At 41.5% G+C, this 18,318-nt stretch overlaps 1 non-coding gene across 1 annotated transcript; it reads right to left on the minus strand.

Annotated features, from left to right (window-relative positions):
* Positions 1–17,878: 17,878 nt before the first annotated feature.
* On the minus strand, positions 17,879–17,984 carry LOC129492350 (U6 spliceosomal RNA). The gene has a single exon (XR_008660812.1). It is a non-coding gene; the product is annotated as a U6 spliceosomal RNA (small nuclear RNA).
* Positions 17,985–18,318: the final 334 nt, after the last annotated feature.

Raw genomic sequence — 18,318 nt, forward strand, 5'->3', positions numbered from 1 at the left:
CTCCTACTCATATAGAAGAAGGAAGCAACTCTATGTAATGCAGGATTGCAGTGGGGAGAGGGTATCTGGTGAGTGGGGCAGGAGAGACTTACTTGAGAAGGGTGTAATTGAGATTTTGTAAAGCTGTGTTCTGTGTGAGGTGACCCTTCCATGGGCCTCCGTGAATATTTAATAAAATCTAGAAAAACTACAATATGCTTAATTAAACCAATTAATTTCTTATTAAAATAATGAAGGGGTTGAATTTGCATCAAGTTTGGGGGTTGGCCAAAACAGAGTCAGCTCTTTTAGATGAAGCTGGGAGTGCAGACCTGGGTTACATGTAAAATAGAGCTCTCTCTTCGTTGGGTTGTGAGGGGTCAACTGAGATCAAGGGTATGAAAATGCTTTGTAAACCGTAAAGGGATACACTTCTAGGAGTTACCCTTGAGTTGTTTTCATGACTTTCCTCCTAAGTTCATATTCATGTAGGCCTATTAGTTTCCCTCTGACCATCCCCAGACACTGTTGGCCATCAGGAATCAGTCAAGAATGTGGATAAATCGCCTGAAATCCATCTTTCCACCAAGAAATACCTCAGAGCACATCCCTGCTGATGGTAAGACATCATAGTGAACAACGCTGCCAGCTATGACTTATTATGTAGACAGCAATTTCAGAGCTTTAGTCAAGCTTCAGTAAATCAGACTAAAGTTGACTTCTTATATTGTTTTATGTCAGGGCCTTTTACCTGGGACACATTGATAGACCCTGATTGCATCTGTTTAATCTTCTGAAATAGTATGCAAAATGTGTGTGTGTGTGGAGGGGGATGGGTGGATCCATGACATGCTTCTTGCATTGTCCTGGGAAGAGGGTCCATGGTTTTCAACAAATTCTCAAGGGAATCATGACCCCACCAAAGGTTAAGTGCTACTGACCCATAGTGTTTCTAGTGGGACTTTGTTGAAAGGTGAATGAAGAAATGTGAGAATTCTAATCCCACTCAGTTGTCAGCTTACTTCTACCATCTCTTTTCTGAGGCTCTGTGGTGCTGCTCTGATACATCATCTCAGGAAAAAGCAAAACATTTTGTGTGCGTGTGTTTGTATGTGTGTGTGTGTGTGCACGGTACTTGTTCTTTCTTTTTTTAAAAAAGACTTATTTTGTGTTTATGTTTTTAATTAGAAAGATAATCATGCTACTTTTAGGAAAATTAGAAACTAAAGAAAAATAGAACTTGGTTTCTGCAAAAATCATTCAAAAACCTCATGAAAAAGTTGGCTGGCAGCATAGCCTAGTGAGTGTCAGATACAGCTGAGTTAGTGTTCTGTGAAATTTTGGGAATGCTGCTTAATCTCTGTGAGTCTGTCTTCTCATTAATAACATTGAAATAATGATTGTATTTACCTCATAGGGTTCTTGTGGATTAAATGAGAAAATGAATGTACAGTGCGTGCCTGGCATTCAGTAAGTGCTTAATACATGATAGTGTTTGGTCATGACTGTTGTTCTCTTTCCAGTTGTGTTTGCATCCTTGAGATACTGTGTTTATGATTTTGTATCCTGCCTTTTTCTCTTTTCATTGTACTAATTCCCCAAGTTATATTGTACTTTTTATTAGCATTAGTTTCAATGGCTACATTATATGAAACACAGGGGATACACTCAAATTTACTGGACCATTCTCCTGTTGTTAGATATTGAGTGTTTTCAATTTTTAACTACAGTCATGTGCTGCATACCACATTTTGGTCAATGAGGGATTGCATATATGACAGCGGTCCAATAAGGTTATAATGGAGCTGAAAAATTCCTATTGCCTAGTGACCTCATAGCCTTCTTAGTGTCATAGCACAATGCATTACTCATATGTTTGTGGTAATGCTGGTGTAAACAAACCTACTATGCTGCCAGCCATATGAAGCATAGCATATACTATTATGTACAGTACATGACACTTGATAATGATAATAAATGACTATGTTACTGGTTCGTGTATTTACTCTACTATGCTTTTTACGGTTATTTTATTTTTCTTTTCTTTGTCACCCAGGCTGGAGTGCAGTGGCACAATCATTGCTCACTGCAGCATCTACTTCCTGGGCTCAAACTATCCTCCTATCTCAGCTTCCCAAGTAGATGGGACCACAGGTGCGGGCTACCATGCCCAGCTAATTTTTTTTTTTTTTTTGGTAGGGATGGAGGTCTTGCTGTGTTGCTCAGCTGGTCTTGAACTCTTGGGTTCAAGAGATCCTTCTGCCTCAGGCTCCAAAAGTGTTGAGATTAAAAGTGTGAGCCACTGCTCCTGGCCTTTTAAAAAATCCTAAACACTAGACTACCAGGGATATTTTTATTTTAGAGTATATTCCTTCTAAGAAAAAAATTAACTGTAAAACATCCTAAGGCAGTTCCTTCAGAAGGTACTCAGAAAAAGGTATTGTTATCATAGAAGATGACTACAGGTCCATGTGTGTTATTTACCTCAAAGACTTCCAGTGGGATAAGATGTGGAAATGGAAGACAGTGATATTGATGATCCCAACCCTGTGTAGGCCTGGTTAATGTGTGCGTTTGTTTGTGTCTTTTTCTTTTTTCTTTTTTTTTTTTTTATTTTTTTTTATTTTATGAGACGGAGTCTTGCTCTGTCACCCAGGCTGGAGTGCAGTGGCACGATCTCAGCTCACTGCAAGCTCCACCTCCCGGGTTCACGCCATTCTCCTGCCTCAGCCTCGCCGAGTAGCTGGGACTACAGGCGCCCGCCACCACGCCCGGCTAATTTGTTTTGTATTTTTTTTTAGTAGAGACGGGGTTTCACCGTGGTCTCGATCTCCTGACCTCGTGATCCGCCCGCCTCAGCCTCCCAAAGTGCTGGGATTACAAGCGTGAGCCACCACGCCTGGCCCTATGTGTCTTTGTTTTCAACAAAAAAGTTTAAAAGTAAAAAAAAAATATAAAAATAGAAAAAAAGCTTATGGAATAATAATATAAAGAAGAAAATATTTTTGTTCCATTGTATAACAAGTTTATCTTTCAAGCTAAGTGTTATTACAAAATAGCCAAAAAGTTAAAAAATTTAAGTTTATAAAGTAAAAAAGTTAGAATAAATTAAGGTTAATTTATTATTATTGAAGACGGAATTTTTTTTTTAATATTTAGTGTAGCCTAAGTGCAGAGTGTTACAAAAAGTCTATGGTAATCTACAGTAGTGTCCTAGGCCTTCACATCCAGTCGCCACTCACTCACTGAGTTGCCCAGAGCAGCTTCCCCTCTTGCAAGCTCCATTCATGGTAAGTGCCCTATATAAGTGTACTCTTATAGAAATTTTTTATATTAAAAAGAAAACTTTTATACTGTACTTTTACCATACTTTTTCTTTTTCTTTTTTTTTTTTTGAGACGAAGTCTTGCTCTTGTCGACCAGGCTGGAGTGCAGTGGCATGATCTCGGTTCACTGCAGCCTCCACTTCGCAGGTTCAAGTGATTCTCCTGCCTTAGCCTCCTGAATAGCTGGGATTACAGGTGCCTGCCACATGGCTGGCTAATTTTTGTATTTTTAGTAGTGACGGGGTTTCACAATGCTGGCCAAGCTGGTCTCAAACTCCTGACTTTAGGCAATCTGCCCACCTCAGCCTCCCAAAGTGCTAGAATTACAGGCGTGAGCCATCACGCCTGGCTACTGTATTTTTTCTATGTTTAAATATATAAATACTTGCCATTGTGTTACAGTTGCCTACAGTATTCAGTACAGTAACATGCTGTACAGGTTTGTAGCCCAGGAGCATTAAGCTATACCAAACAGGCTAGCTGTGTAGTAGGCTATACCATCTAAGTTTGTTTAAGTACACTCTATGATGTTTGCACAATGATGAAACTGCCTAATGATGAATTTCTCAGAAAATATTCCCGTTGTTAAACGACACATGACTATACTATAAATGAATGATGTCATACACAACTTTGGATTTGTTGGTTTGTTAGAACGCAGATTAGATAATCTCATTAATGTATTTTAGGCAAATATGCTTTAGGACCCAATCTGTTTATGCAGAGCAATGGGGGATTTTTGTGGATATATGTGATTGCTTGAAGATAGTTGAAAGACTAGAAGATGGAAAACCACTGTGAATTTTACTTGTAACTACTCCTTTTGGCTACCAGAAACTCGCAATTCTGATAGTTTCAACTGAAAGTAACAGGAGGAAAAAACAAAATAAAACATAAGAGAGACCCAGAAGAGGGGCACCTTGGTTATAGAAGGATAAGCATTTGCCAGGTGAAACAGACAGCCCCAAATAACAGTGGCTTCAATAAGTTAGTTTACTTTTTCTCTCATGTAACAGTTCCAGTGTAATAGTCCAGCCCTTGTTTGGTGGCCTCAGGGACCAGGCTCCTTTCATTTTGTCCTCATCGACATAGTCCAGGATGGCTCACCCATCTGGCTGGTGGGAAAGGGAAAATGAGAAAAAAGACAGTTATAGGCCGGGCGCGGTGGCTCATGCCTGTAATCCCAGCACTTTGGGAGGCCAAGGCAGGCGGATCACTTGAGGTCAGGAGTTCGAGACCAGCCTGGCCAACATGGCGAAACCCCATCTTTACTAAAAATACAAAAATTATCTGGGCGTGGTAGCATGCACCTGTATTCCCAGCTACTCAGGAGGCTGAGGCAGGAGAATTGCTTCAACCCCAGAGGCAGAGGTGGCAGTGAGCCAAGATGGTGCCACTGCACTCCAGCCTGGGCAACAGAACAAGACTCCATCTCAAAAAAAAAAAAAAAAAAGACAATTATCTACCCTTCAGGAAGTTGTAGTCACCTGTATTAAGCTGTTCTTGCCTTACTATAAAGAAATACCTGAGACTGGGTAATTTATAAGAAAAGAGGTTTAATTGGCTCTTGGTTCTGCAGTCTGTACAGGAAGCCTAGCGCTGGCATCTGCTATGGGGGAGGCCTCAGGAAATTTACAATCATGGTGGAAGGTGAAGAAGGACCAGGTATCTCACACGATGGGGGCAAAAGAGAGAGAGGGTGGTGGGGGAAGGTGCCACATGCTTAAACAACCAGATCTGTGAGAACTCACTGACTATTGCGAGGACAGCACTAAGCCATGAGGGATCCACCCCCATGACGCAAACACCTCCCACCAGGCTCCACTTCTAACCTTGCGGATTACAGTTCTGCATGAGACTTGGTGGGGACATATATTCAAACTACATTAGCACCACTCCAGCTCAAATTACATTGGTTACAAAATGGTCCTATGGCCACACCAAGCTGCACGGGAGACTGGGAAATGTAGTTTTATCAGTGGTTCTAGTTCCATAGGAGAAGAGAACAGATACTGAAGCGTGACTAGCTGTCTCTGCCACATGGGGGTTTTAATACAAAAAGTAAACCTGCAAAGATCCAAGGTGGTGGATGAAGGAGAGGTGAGAGAGAGAAAGGACGGCTTCTAGAGCAGTGCACGTGTCTGGAGTGTGTATCGCATTTGCCTGGGTATCACCCGTCCTCCATCTTACTTTGGCTCAGTTCTGTTCCATACTAGATACTTGCCCCCAGTTCCGCCTGTGCTTTCTTGCCTGCTTGTTGGTATCATTCCTCTACCCACCACGCCCTTCTGTTTTGATAATGTCTTTTTCATTCAACAAGAATTTGGGGCCAGGTGTGGTGGTTCACATCTGTAATTCCAGGATTTTGGAAGGCTGTCGAGGGAGCACTGCTTGAGCTCAGGAGCTCCAGACCAACCTAGGTCCTCCCTTTTCTCTCTACAAGAAAAGAGAAAAATTAGCTGGAGGCAGTGGCATGCACCTGTAGTCCCAACTACTTAGGAGGCTGAGGCAGGAGGATCCCTTGAGCCTAGGAGGTCAAGGCTACAGTGAGCTGTGATTGTGCCTTTGCACTCCAGCCTGGGTGAAGGAGTGAGACCCTGTCTTCCCTGCCCCAAGAAACTAGGAAAGTGCTGGAGATGCTAAGTTACACCCTTATCCATGGAGGGGTTGAGGAGCTTACAGTCTGGTGGCTGAGACAGACACATAGACAATGAAGTACAATTAGGATGGCTCATACTCTGATGGAAGCCTGTGCAGAGTATTGTGGGGGCTCCAGGGAAAGTGGGTCCTTTTCTAAGTAGGATGAAATTGAAGAATGATGTAGAAAGGTTTCATAGAGAGGTGGTATTAGTACTAAAACTGGATTTTGAAGAGTGAGAACGTGCTTGTCACACTGCTAGGGCATAATGAGGAGAAGAAACAGAATGAAGCATAGAAAAGCATCCTCCCTGTGTGTGACAGAAGATAATAGAAGACCAATTTAACTTGGCTTACGCATAAAGAGCGAATTTATTGGATCCCATAACTCAAAAATCAGAAAGGGTGGGAAATACAGATTCAGCTGGATTCAAGAATTCCATGGATGTTATTTGGCCCAAACTTCTTGCCTTCTCTTAACCCTACTTTCTACTCTGTTGGCTTCATTTAGGCATGATCTTCCCAGGAGGTAGCAGGGATGGCCACAAACACTCAATATTAAATGTAGGCTCTGAGATGCCCCAGCAGAAAGATAGTTTATTTTTTTCTAATGGTTCAGGTTAAAGCTTCTAGTTATCTCTGATTGAACTGACTTGAATCCTATGCCCAGTCCGGAAAGTGAGTATGGCAGGGCAGCCCCAAGCAAACCACAGAAACTGAAGGTGCATTGGCTGTTGTTTCCTGAAGGGAAATGGGTGATATCTGCAGAAGAAGGAAAAGCGGATGTTGGGCAGGCAAGAGCGACAGATGAACATGACGGTCTGCTTAGGGAGCTTCTAGTAATCCAGGATGGATAGAGCAAGAGACCAGGTGATGAGAGCTTTGGATGCTACTGGGCAGAATATGGACTTTATTTGGTGGGCAAGAGGGTGACATTGGAGGGTTTAAATCAGGAATAACATGGTTCTTTGACATATTATTACTAACTGAAGTCCACAAGAGGCTTCATTGTGTATGTTGTACATTCTATGGGTTTTGAAAAATGGGTAACAGCATGTCTCCACCATTATACTTCATACAGAATAGTTTAACTGGCTGGGCATGGTGGACCATGCCTGTAATCCCAGCACTTTGGGAGGCCAAGGGGGGTGGGTCACATGAGGTCAGGAGTTTGAGGCCAGCCTGGCCAACATGGCAAAACCCCATCTCTACTAAAAATACAAAAATTAGCTGAGTGTGGTGGCATGTGCCTGTAATCCCAGTTACTCAAGAGGCTGAGTTAGGAGAATAGCTTGAACCGAGGAGGCGGAGATTGCAGTGAGTTGAGATCGTGCTATTGCACTCCAGCCTGGGAGACAGAGTGAGACTCTATCTCCAAAAAAAAAAAAAAAAAAAAAAAAATAGTTTGACTGCCCTAAAAATCCCTTGTTCTCTACCTAGTTATCCCATCCTCTCAAGCCCTCGGCAACCAATGGTCTTTTTGCTCCCTCTCAAGTTTTTGCCTTTACCAGAATGACATATAGTTGGAATCATATGGTATGTAGCCTTTTCATATTGGCTTCTTTCACTCAGTAGTATGCATTTAAGTTTCCTTTGTGTCTTTTTATGGCTTGAGAGATCATTTCTTTTTATTGCTGAGAAATATTCCACTGTATGGATGTATCACAGTTTGTTTATGCGTTCTTCTATTGAAGGACATCTTGGTTGTTTCCACATGTTGGCAATTATGGATAAAGCTGCTGCAAATGTGCATGTGCAGGTTTTTGGGTCGAAATAAGCTTTCAACTCCTTTGAATAAATACCACGGAGTATTGCTGGGTCAAACATGGTCCTTTGCATAACCCTCTTTTATTTGCAATATACTTTCACATTCATTAATTTACCCAATTTTCACAGGAGCTCTCCGAGTTAAGTGAAGCATGTGTTTTTATTCTTACATAACAGATGGGAAACTGAGGATCCAAGAATTTAATTAAGACATACAAATTCACATAGTTGGTGAGTGTGTAACCACAACACTTAATCCAGCCTCTTCATACAGCCTGAAGTTTACAATAAAGCAATTAGCTGTAGCCAGAATAATTCTCATGATCTCATCCTACACCTCTCAAACAATGAGACCAGGCCAGTCTTAGAAAAATAGGGAAGTAGCAAGGTCCTTTCACTGTCTTCCTGGGTCCACACCCAGAGTCTGCCTTTCAGACGTCCTCTGGCTTTTTCTCCTGGATCAAAAGCACCCTCACTACCACCCTGGAGACTGCCCAGAAACAGGCCAGATAACTCGATGAAGTCATTCGAGTAATTGTTATTATTAATGACTCAGAGTGCTGCCCCTCCCGGATGAAATATGCATTTTATAGTAGTTTAAGGACTTATCTCAAAAGAGTGAAAAAATGTGGCAATTTTTAGCACCCTGGCAGGACTTGGAGGGTGGAGAGAGATGAAGTGAGATCTCTCAGTGCTCCTGAAATTATACCTCATATTTGGTTCAAACAATATGTCATACCTACAGGTAATGGTTATGACTGAGTAACTTCCTGACATTGCCAGGGCATTTATTCTTTCATTTCATTCCAAGTTGCAAAAATTACCCCCAGAGAATTAGAAGAAGGTATCAATGGGCAAAATGACTTACGTATAGTTATTAAGTATAGTTACATTTCCTTTCAGTACCTAGGCCTTAATTTCCCCTTCAGTTTTATATATATATATATGCATATATTTTAAGTGAAAGCAAATTTATTAAGAAAGTAAAGGAATAAAGAATGGCTACTCCATAGGTAGAGCAGTGACATGGGCTGCTCAACTGTGTATACTTATATAGTTACTTTTTTTTTGAAACATAAAATTTTATTAAAAACATACAAAAAACAAAAATTACTAGAGGAAAGCCATAGGACTTGTTGCTAAGACATAATGAGAAAAATGATTGTTAGTCAGAAAAATTATTTTTGAATGAGGCGTGAACAATCTCTTTTCTTTTTCATTATACTTTAAGTAATAGGGTACATGTACACAACGTGCAGGTTTTTTACATAGGTATACATGTGCCATGTTGGTTTGCTGCACCCATCAACTTGTCATTTACATTAGGTATTTACTCGAATGCCATCCCTCCCCCAGCCCCTCATGCCCCAACAGGCCCCGGTGTGTGATGGTCCCTGCTCTGTGTCCATGTGTTCTTGTTGTTCAACTCCCACCTATGAGTGAGAACATGTGGTGTTTGGTTTTCTGTCCTTGTGATAGTTTGCTTGGAATGATGGTTTCCAGCTTCATCCATGTCCTCACAAAGGATATGAACTCATCCTTTTTAATGGCTGCATAGTATTCCATGGCGTATATATGCCAGGTTTTCTTTTTTTTTTTTTTTTTGAGATGGAGTCTCGCTCTGTCGCCCAGGCTGGAGTGCAGTGGTGCAGCAATCTTGGCTCACTGCAAGCTCCGCCTCCCGGGTTCACACCATTCTCCTGCCTCAGCCTCTCCAAGTAGCTGGGACTACAGGCACCCGCCACCACGCCTGGCTAATTTTTTGTATTTTTAGTAGAGATGGGGTTTCACCGTGATCTCGATCTCCTGACCTCGTGATCTGCCCGCCTTGGCCTCCCAAAGTGCTGGGATTACAAGCGTGAGCCACCGCACCCGGCCGCCAGGTTTTCTTAATCCAGTTTATCATTGATGGACATTTGAGTTAGTTCCAAGTCTTTGCTATTTTGAATAGTGCTGTAATAAACATATGTGTGCATGTGTCTTTATCATAGAAAGATTTATAATCTTTTGGGTATATACCCAGTAATGGAATCGCTGGGTCAAATGGTATTTCTAGTTCTAGATCCTTGAGGAATTGCCACACTGTCTTCCACAGTGGTTGAACTAATTAACACTTCCACCAACAGTGTATTTCTCCACATCCTCTCCAGCATCTGTTGTTTCCTGACTTTTTAATGATTGCCATTCTAACTGGCGTGAGATGGTATCTCATTGTGGTTTTGATTTGCATTTCTCTGATGACCAGTGATGATGAGCATTTTTTCAAATATTTGTTGGCTGCATAAATGTCTTCTTTTGAGAAGTGTCTGTTCATATCCTTTGCCCACTTTTTGAAGGGGTTGTTTGTTTTTTTTCTTGTAAATTTATTTAAGTTCTTTGTAGATTCTGGATATTAGCCCTTTGTCAGATGGGTAGATTGCAAAGATTTTCTCCCATTCTGTAGGTTGCCTCTTCACTCTGATGGTAGTTTCTTTTGCTGTGCAGAAGCTGTTTAGTTTAATTAGATCCCATTTGTCTATTTTGGCTTTTGTTGCCATTGCTTTTGGTGTTTTAGTCATGAAGTCTTTGCCCATGCCTATGTCCTGAATGGTATTGCCTAGGTTTTCTTCTAGGGTTTTTATGGTGTTAGGTCTTACATTTAAGTCTTTAATCCATCTTGAGTTAATTTTTGTATATGGTGTAAGGAAGGGTTCCAGTTTCAGCTTTCTACATATGGCTAGCCAGTTTTCCCAGCACCTTTTTTTAAATAGGGAATCCTTTCCCCATTTCTTGTTTTTGTCAAGTTTGTCAAAGATCAGATGGTTGTAGATGTGTGGTGTTATTTCTGAGGGCTCTGTTCTGTTCCATTGATCTATATACCTGTTTTGGTACCAGTACCATGCTGTTTTGGTTACTGTAGCCTTGTAGTATAGCTTAAAGTCAGGTAGCGTGATGCCTCCAGCTTTGTTCTTTTGGCTTAGGATTGTCTTGGCAATTGCAGGCTCTTTTTTGGTTCCACATGAACTTTAAAGTAGTTTTTTCCAATTCGGTGAAGAAAGTCATTGGTAGCTTGATGAGGATAGCATTGAATCTATAAATTACCTGGGGCAGTATGGCCATTTTCATGATATTGATTCTTCCTATCAGTGAGGATAGAATGTTCTTCCATTCGTTTGTATCCTTTTTTATTTCATTGAGCAGTGGTTTGTAGTTCTCCTTGAAGAGGTCCTTCACATCTCTTGTAAATTGGATTCCTAGGTATTTTATTCTCTTTGTAGTAATTGCGAATGGGAGTTCACTCATGATTTGTCTCTCTGTTTTTCTATTATTGGTGTATAGGAATGCTTGTGATTTTTGCACATTGATATTGTATCCTGAGACTTTGCTGAAGTTGATTCTCAGCCTAAGGAGATTTAGGGCTGAGCTGATGGTGTTTTCTAAATATACAACCATGTCATCTGCAAACAGGGACAATTTGACTTCCTCTTTTCCTAACTGAATACCCTTTATTTCTTTCTCTTGCCTGATTGCCCTAGCCAGAACTCCCAACACTATTTTGCATAGGAGTGGTGAGAGAGGGCATCCTTGTCTTGTGCCAGTTTTCAAAGGGAATGCTTCCAGTTTTTGTCCATTAAATATGATATTGGCTGTGGGTTTGTCATAAATAGCTCTTATTATTTTGAGATATGTCCCATCAATACCTAGTTTATTGACAGTTTTTTGCGTGAAGGGCTGTTGAATTTTGTCAAAGGCCTTTTCTGCATCTATTGAGATAATCATGCAGTTTTTGTCATTGGTTCGGTTTATGTGATGGATTACGTTTATTGATTTGCATATGTTGAACCAGCCTTGCATCCCAGGGATGAAGCCCACTTGATCGTGGTGGATAAGCTTTTTGATGTGCTGCTGGATTCGGTTTGCCAGTATTTTATTGAGGATTTTTGCATCGATGTTCATCAGGGATATTGGTCTAAAATTCTCTTTTTTTGTTGTGTCTCTATCAGGCTTTGGTAACAGGATGATGCTGGCCTCATAAAATGAGTTAGGGAGGATTCCCTCTTTTTCTGTTGATTGAAATAGTTTCAGAAGGAATGGTACCAGCTCCTCTTTGTACTTCTGGTAGAACTTGGTTGTGAATCCATCTCATCCTGGACTTTTTTTGGGTGGTAGGCTATTCATTATTGACTCAATTTCAGAATCTGTTATTGATCTATTCAGAGATTCAACTTCTTCCTGATTTAGTCTTGGGAGGGTGTATGTGTCCAGAATTTATCCATTTATTCTAGATTTTCTAGTTTATTTGTGGAGAGGTGTTTATAATATTCTCTGATGGGAGTTTGTATTTCTGTGGCATCGGTGGTGATATCCCCTTTATCATTTTTTATTGTGTCTATTTGATTCTTCTCTCCTTTCTTCTTTATTAGTCTTGCTAGCAGTCTATCAATTTTGTTGATCTTTTCAAAAAACCAGCTACTGGATTCACTGATTTTTTGAAGGGTTTTTTGGGTCTCTATCTCCTTCAATTCTTCTCTGATCTTATTTCTTGCTTTTTGCTAGCTTTTGAATGTGTTTGCTCTTGCTTCTCTAGTTCTTTTAATTGTGATGTTAGGGTGTCAACTTTAGACCTTTCCTGCTTTCTCTTGTGGGTATTTTATGCTATAAATTTCCCTCTATACACTGCTTTAAATGTGTCCCAGAGATTCTGGTATGTTGTGTCTTTGTTTTCATTGGTTCCAAAGAACATCTTTATTTCTGCCTTCATTTCATTACTTACCCAGTAGTCAGTCATTCAGGAGTGGCTGTTCAGTTTCCATGTGGTTGTGCAGTTTTGAATGAGTTTATTAGTCCTGAATTCTAATTTGATTGCACTGTGGTCTGAGAGAGTTTGTTGTTATTTCTGTTCTTTTCCATTTGCTGAGGAGTGTTTTACTACCAATTATGTGGTCAATTTTAGAATAAGTGTGGTGTGGTGCTGAGAAGAATGTATATTCTGTTGATTTGAGGTGGAGAGTTCTGTAGATGTCTATTAGGTCTGCTTGGTGCAGAGCTGAGTTCAAGTCCTGGATATCCTTGTTAACCTTCTGTCTTGTTGATCTGTCTAATATTGATAGTGGGGTATTAAAGTCTCCCATTATTATTGTGTGGCAGTTGAAGTCTCTTGTAGGTTTCTAAGGCCTTGCTTTATGAATCTGGGTGCTCCTGTATTGGGTGCATATATATTTGGGATAGTTAGCTCCTCTTGATGAATTGATCCCTTTACCATTATGTAGTGGCCTGGCCTTCTTTGTCTTTTCTTATCTTTGTTGGTTTAAAGTCTGTTTGGTCAGAAACTAGGATTGCAATCCCTGCCTTTTTTTTGCTTTCCACTGGCTTGGTAGCTCTTCCTTCATCCCCTTATTTTGAGCCTATGTGCATGTTTGCACATGAAATGGGTCTCCTGAATACAGCACACCAATGAGTCTTGACTCTTTATCCAATTTGCCAGTCTGTGTCTTTTAACTGGAGCATTTAGCCCATTTATGTTTAAGGATAATATTGTTATGTTTGAATTTGATCTTGTCATTTTTATGTTAGCTGGTTATTTTGCCCGTTAATTGATGCGGTTTCTTCATAGTGTTGATGGTCTTTACAATTTGGCATGTTTTTGCAGTGGCTGGTACCAGTTGTTCCTTTCCATGTTTAGTGCTTCCTTCAGGAGCTCTTGTAGGTCAGGCCTGGTGGTGACAAAATCTCTCAGCATTTGCTTGTTTGTAAAGGATTTTATTTGTCCTTCACTTATGAAGTTTAGTTTCGCTGGATGTGAGATTTGGGGTTGAAAATTCTTTTTTTCAAGAATATCCAATATTGGCCCCCACGCTCTTCTGGCTTGTAGGGTTTCTGCTGTGAGATCCACTGTTAGTCTGATGGACTTCCCTCTGTGGTTAAGCTGACCTTCCTCTCTGACTGCCCTTAACATTTTTTCCTTCCTTTCAACCTTAGTGAATCTGACAATTATGTGTGTTGGGGTTGCTCTTCTCAAGGAGTATCTCTGTGGTGTTCTCTGTAATTCCTGAATTTGAATGTTGGCCTGCCTTGCTGGGTTAGGAAGTTTTCCTGGATAATATCCTGAGGAGTGTTTTCTAACTTGGTTCCATTCTCCCAGTCACTTTCAGGTACACCAATCAAACGTATATTTGGTCTTTTCACATAGTCCCATATTTCTTGGAGGCTTTGTTTGTTTCTTTTTACTTTTTTTTCTCTAATCTTGTCTTCTCGCTTTATTTCATTAATATGATCTTCAATCACTGATATCCTTTCTTCCACTTGATCAAATCGGCTACTGAAGCTTGTGCATGCATCACGTAGTTCTCATGCCATGGTTTTCAGCTCCATCAGGTCATTTAAGGTCTTTTGTACACTTTTTGTTCAGTTAGCCATTTGTCTAACCTTTTTTCAAGGTTTTTAGCTTCCTTGCGATGGGTTAGAACATACTCCTTTAGCTTGGAGAAGTTTGTTATTACTGAGCTTCTGAAGTCTACTTCTGTCAACTTGTCAAACTCATTCTCCATCCAGTTCTGCTCCCTTGCTGGCGAGGAGCTGTGATCCTTTGGCGGAGAAGAGGTGCTCTGTTTTTTTGGAATTTTCAGCTTTTCTGCTCTGGTTTCTCCCCATCTTTGTGGTTTTACCTACCTTTGGTCTTTGATGTTGGTCACCTACAGATAGGGTTTTGGTGTGGATGTCCTTTCTGTTGATGTTGATGCTATTCCTTTCTGTTTGTTGGTTTTCATTCTAACAGTCAAACCCCTGAGCTGCAGGTCTATTGGAGTTTGCTGGAGGTCCACTCCAGACCCTGTTTCCCTGGGTATCATCAGCGGAGGCTGCAGAACAGCAAATATTGCTGCCTGATCCTTCCTCTGGAGGCTTTGTCCCAGAGGGGCACCCACCTGTTTGAGAAGTCTGTTGGTCCCTACTGGGAGGTGTTTCCCAGTCAGGCTACATGGGGGTCAGGGACTTGCTTGAGGAGGCAGTCTGTTTGTTCTTGGAGCTTGAATGCCCTGCTGAGAGAACCACTGCTCTCTTCAGATGTGTCAGACAGGGACATTGAAGTCTGCAGAAGCTGTCTTCTGCTTTTTATTCTACTATGCCCTGCCCCCAGAGGTGGAATCTATGGAGGTGGTAGGCCTTGCTGAGCTGTGATGGGCCCCGCCCAGTTCATGCTTCCCTCCTCTTTGTTTACAGTGTGAGCTACTCAAGCCTCAGCAAAGGTAGATGCCCCTCCCCCCGCCAATCTGCAGTGTCCCAGGTTGATTTCATACTGATGCGCTAGCAGTGAGCAAGGCTCCGTGGGTGTGGGACCCATCGAACCAGGCACGGGAAGGTATCTCCTGGTCTTCTGGTTGCTAAGACTGCAGGAAAAGCACAGTATTTGGTCAGGAGTGTACTGTTTCTCCAGGTACAGTCTGTCACGGCTTCCCTTGGCTAGGAAAGGGAAGTCCCTTGACCCTTGCACTTCCCAGGTGAGGCAATGCCCTGCCCTGCTTTGGCTCAGCCTCTGTGGGCTGCACCCACTGTCCAACCAGTCCCAATGAGATGAGCCAGTTACCTCAGTTGGAAATGCAGAAATCATCCGTCTTCTGTCAATCTCACTTGGAGCTGCATGCTGGAGCTGCTCCTATTCGGCCATCTTGGAAGCCAGTTATTTCTTGATTATACCCTAAACAAGGTGTGGATTGTTCATGAGTTTTCCTGGAAAGGGGTGGGCAATTCCAAGAACTGAAGGTTCTTCCACTTTTTAGACCATATGGGATAACTTCGTGACATTGCCATGGCATTTGTAAGCTGTCATGGCACTGTTGAGAGTGTCTAGTGTATAATGAGCAGTGAGGACGACCAGAGGCTACTTTTGTCACCATCTTGGTTTTGACGGGTTTTAGGCAACTTCTTTACTGCAACCTGTTTTATCAGCAAGGTTTTAGTGACCTCCTATCTCATCCTGTGACTTAGAATACCTAAACTTTCTGGGAATGCAGCCCAGTAGGGCTCAGCCTTATTTTACCCAGTCCTATAGTCATTCTGGTTCAAACACCTCTGACATATTTCCCCCCTCCCTGTTACAAGGGAACCCTTAATCCTAAAGGTTCTAGAGGGACAAAGATCTATCTTCTGTAACTTCTTCAAGGCTCCCATCAGTAATCTTTATCACCCTCATGGGTTAATTACCCTGAGTGAAATATATCACATTTCTTGTTGGGGTAGAGGTGGCATGTCACAAGCATAATAGGAGTGTTTTAGTTTCCTCTCTATAATCTCCACACCACTACAAAAACACATATAATCTGAATACAGGCTACTAGTTATCCAAAGGCAGCTTCATGACAAATCTCTTCCAACTGGGTTGCTGCCTCTAAACCCCGTCCTTGTAGAGACTTTATGGCTGACACAGAGAAAGCATTCTAAAAACAGTTTTAGCAAATAAAATAAACATTTCGGCATGAATTTTGACACTATTCCTCAAATGTAGGAAGAGCAGTGCCCTGATTGTTACAATGAGGGGCTGGCCTCTATCCAGCATGCTGTATTTTTATTTTTTTACCACAAAATGACTCAAATTCCTTCCTTTTGCCATTAAAATTTTAGTAGTTGACTGGCCTTGGGCACCTCTGATCTTGAATAATCTTAGACATCTTACAGTAAATGAAAACATTGCTTGCCTAAATATGATTCCAATATATTTTTTTAAGATGGAGGATTTCTGGGTCACTGTTTTCTTTCCTGAACTGCAGAGAGGCTGTTGGCTACCTCTGTACAGCTTTTGGGTGAGGACAGTGTAACTTAGAGCCGTCCTCAAAAGGAATCATCTTTGGATGTTAATGATTTTCCAAGGGGAGATTTTAATTCAGTTCATTCTGGGTGCCAGTATCAGGATGAGATTTTCAGGGTTCACCCAGAGCGATCATTTATAACAATACCGGTAGAGCGTTTAAGTCAGTAAATCCGAACTTCTTAACAAGGCTTTAAGGCCCTTTACAGTCTATCCCTCTAGCCAATCCAATGGTCCTCTATCCTTGGGATCCTTGGGAACTTATCACTTCTATCGAACTTGAGTGTGCAGTGTAACAGTTGCTTACATTCTATCTCCCCCACTAAGTTGTGAGCACTGGACTCTCATTCCTGAGCACAGGACATGGTGTTCTGTAGCAATCCATAAATATCTGATGAATGAATTAATGAATGGCAAGAATTCAGGCCAGATGCGGTGGCTCATGCCTGTAATCCCAGCACTTTGGGAGACTGAGGCGAAAGCATCACTTGAGGCCAGGACTTTGAGACCAGCCTGGCCAACATGGTGAAATCCCGTCTCTACTACAAATACAAAAATTAGCCGGGTGTGGTGGCACATGCCTGTAATCCCAGCTACTTCTGGAGGCTGAGGCACGAGAATCACTTGAGCCTGGGGGGCAGAGGTTGCAGTGTGCCGAGACTGCACCACTGTAGTCCAGCCTGGGTGACAGAGTGAGACTCTGTCTCAAAAAAAAAAAAAGCAAGAGAAGAATTCACTGATGAACCCACACTACGGAAGGAGCTATGAGTACTTTACTAGACAGTTAGCTTAGGCAAATGTAGTAATATAAGCCTGTGAAGATCACTGGTCTATTATTAACTTGTTTTTCCTCACTATGAAATCAGTAAGCCCTTCAGTGGAGAGAGGCCAGAAGAATTCATTCTCCCCTGGCTCCATCTACCCTGATAAATTTTCTTTTTTGGCTCAAGCATTGCATTGTCCCAAAGCCTCTTGACAATGCCTCACTCCTCTGAATCCCATGCTTGTGTGCACTGGAATGGGTTCTTTCCTTTATGAGAATTTTAATAGAAATTGCTAGGACTTCTCAGTCTATCTGAATGAAGTTGTACAAAGTTCACAGTCTGAGGATGATCCTATTTCAATAACCTGAACTCTTGGTGTTTTTAATTTGCTATTGTAAGACCTCTGTGTTGCCTGACCTTGAAGAAGCCTGATTTCCTTTATTGTGCCTTCTGCAGAAAGCAGAGTTCTGCTGCCTCTTCCTGGGGCATTTTTTTCTCTGTCCCATTCTGTCTCTTAGCTTTATGCAGGAGCATTGGCAGATATAATCAAAACCACCACCAACCCTGTGCTAAGTACTCCATCCATATTTAATATTTTTATTTTCACTTAAACTTTTTTTTTGGTAAAAAATATGTAATGCTTCATGAACTTGTGTGTCATCCTTCAGCAGGGGCCATGCTAATCATCTTCTCTTATTCCAATTTTAGCATATGTGCTGCCAAAGTGAGCACTCCATCCATGTTTATTCATGGAATCCTCACAACAGCCTATGGAGTAGGTGCCGTTATTATAAACTTTTTGCAGATGAGGAAATTGAGGCATAGAAAGACCGATTTGCTCAAGGTCACGTTTAGGGACCCTTGTGGCCTAGCTCCAGGACATTACACTCACCTGGATTTTTTTTGGGACCACTTCTCCTCTGTGTGCTACACTAGCAAGTATTCTGCATCCTCCACCATCCTCGCTCTAGCAGCCAGAGCTTTTTTATGTCATACTGACCTTCCTGTGGACTTTATAGGCAGAGCCATGAAAGCAAAATGCTTTCCTTTCATGTGGTCTTCATTT

Source organism: Symphalangus syndactylus, chromosome 10 (assembly GCF_028878055.3).
Source record: "Symphalangus syndactylus isolate Jambi chromosome 10, NHGRI_mSymSyn1-v2.1_pri, whole genome shotgun sequence".
Classification (NCBI taxonomy): domain Eukaryota; kingdom Metazoa; phylum Chordata; class Mammalia; order Primates; family Hylobatidae; genus Symphalangus; species Symphalangus syndactylus.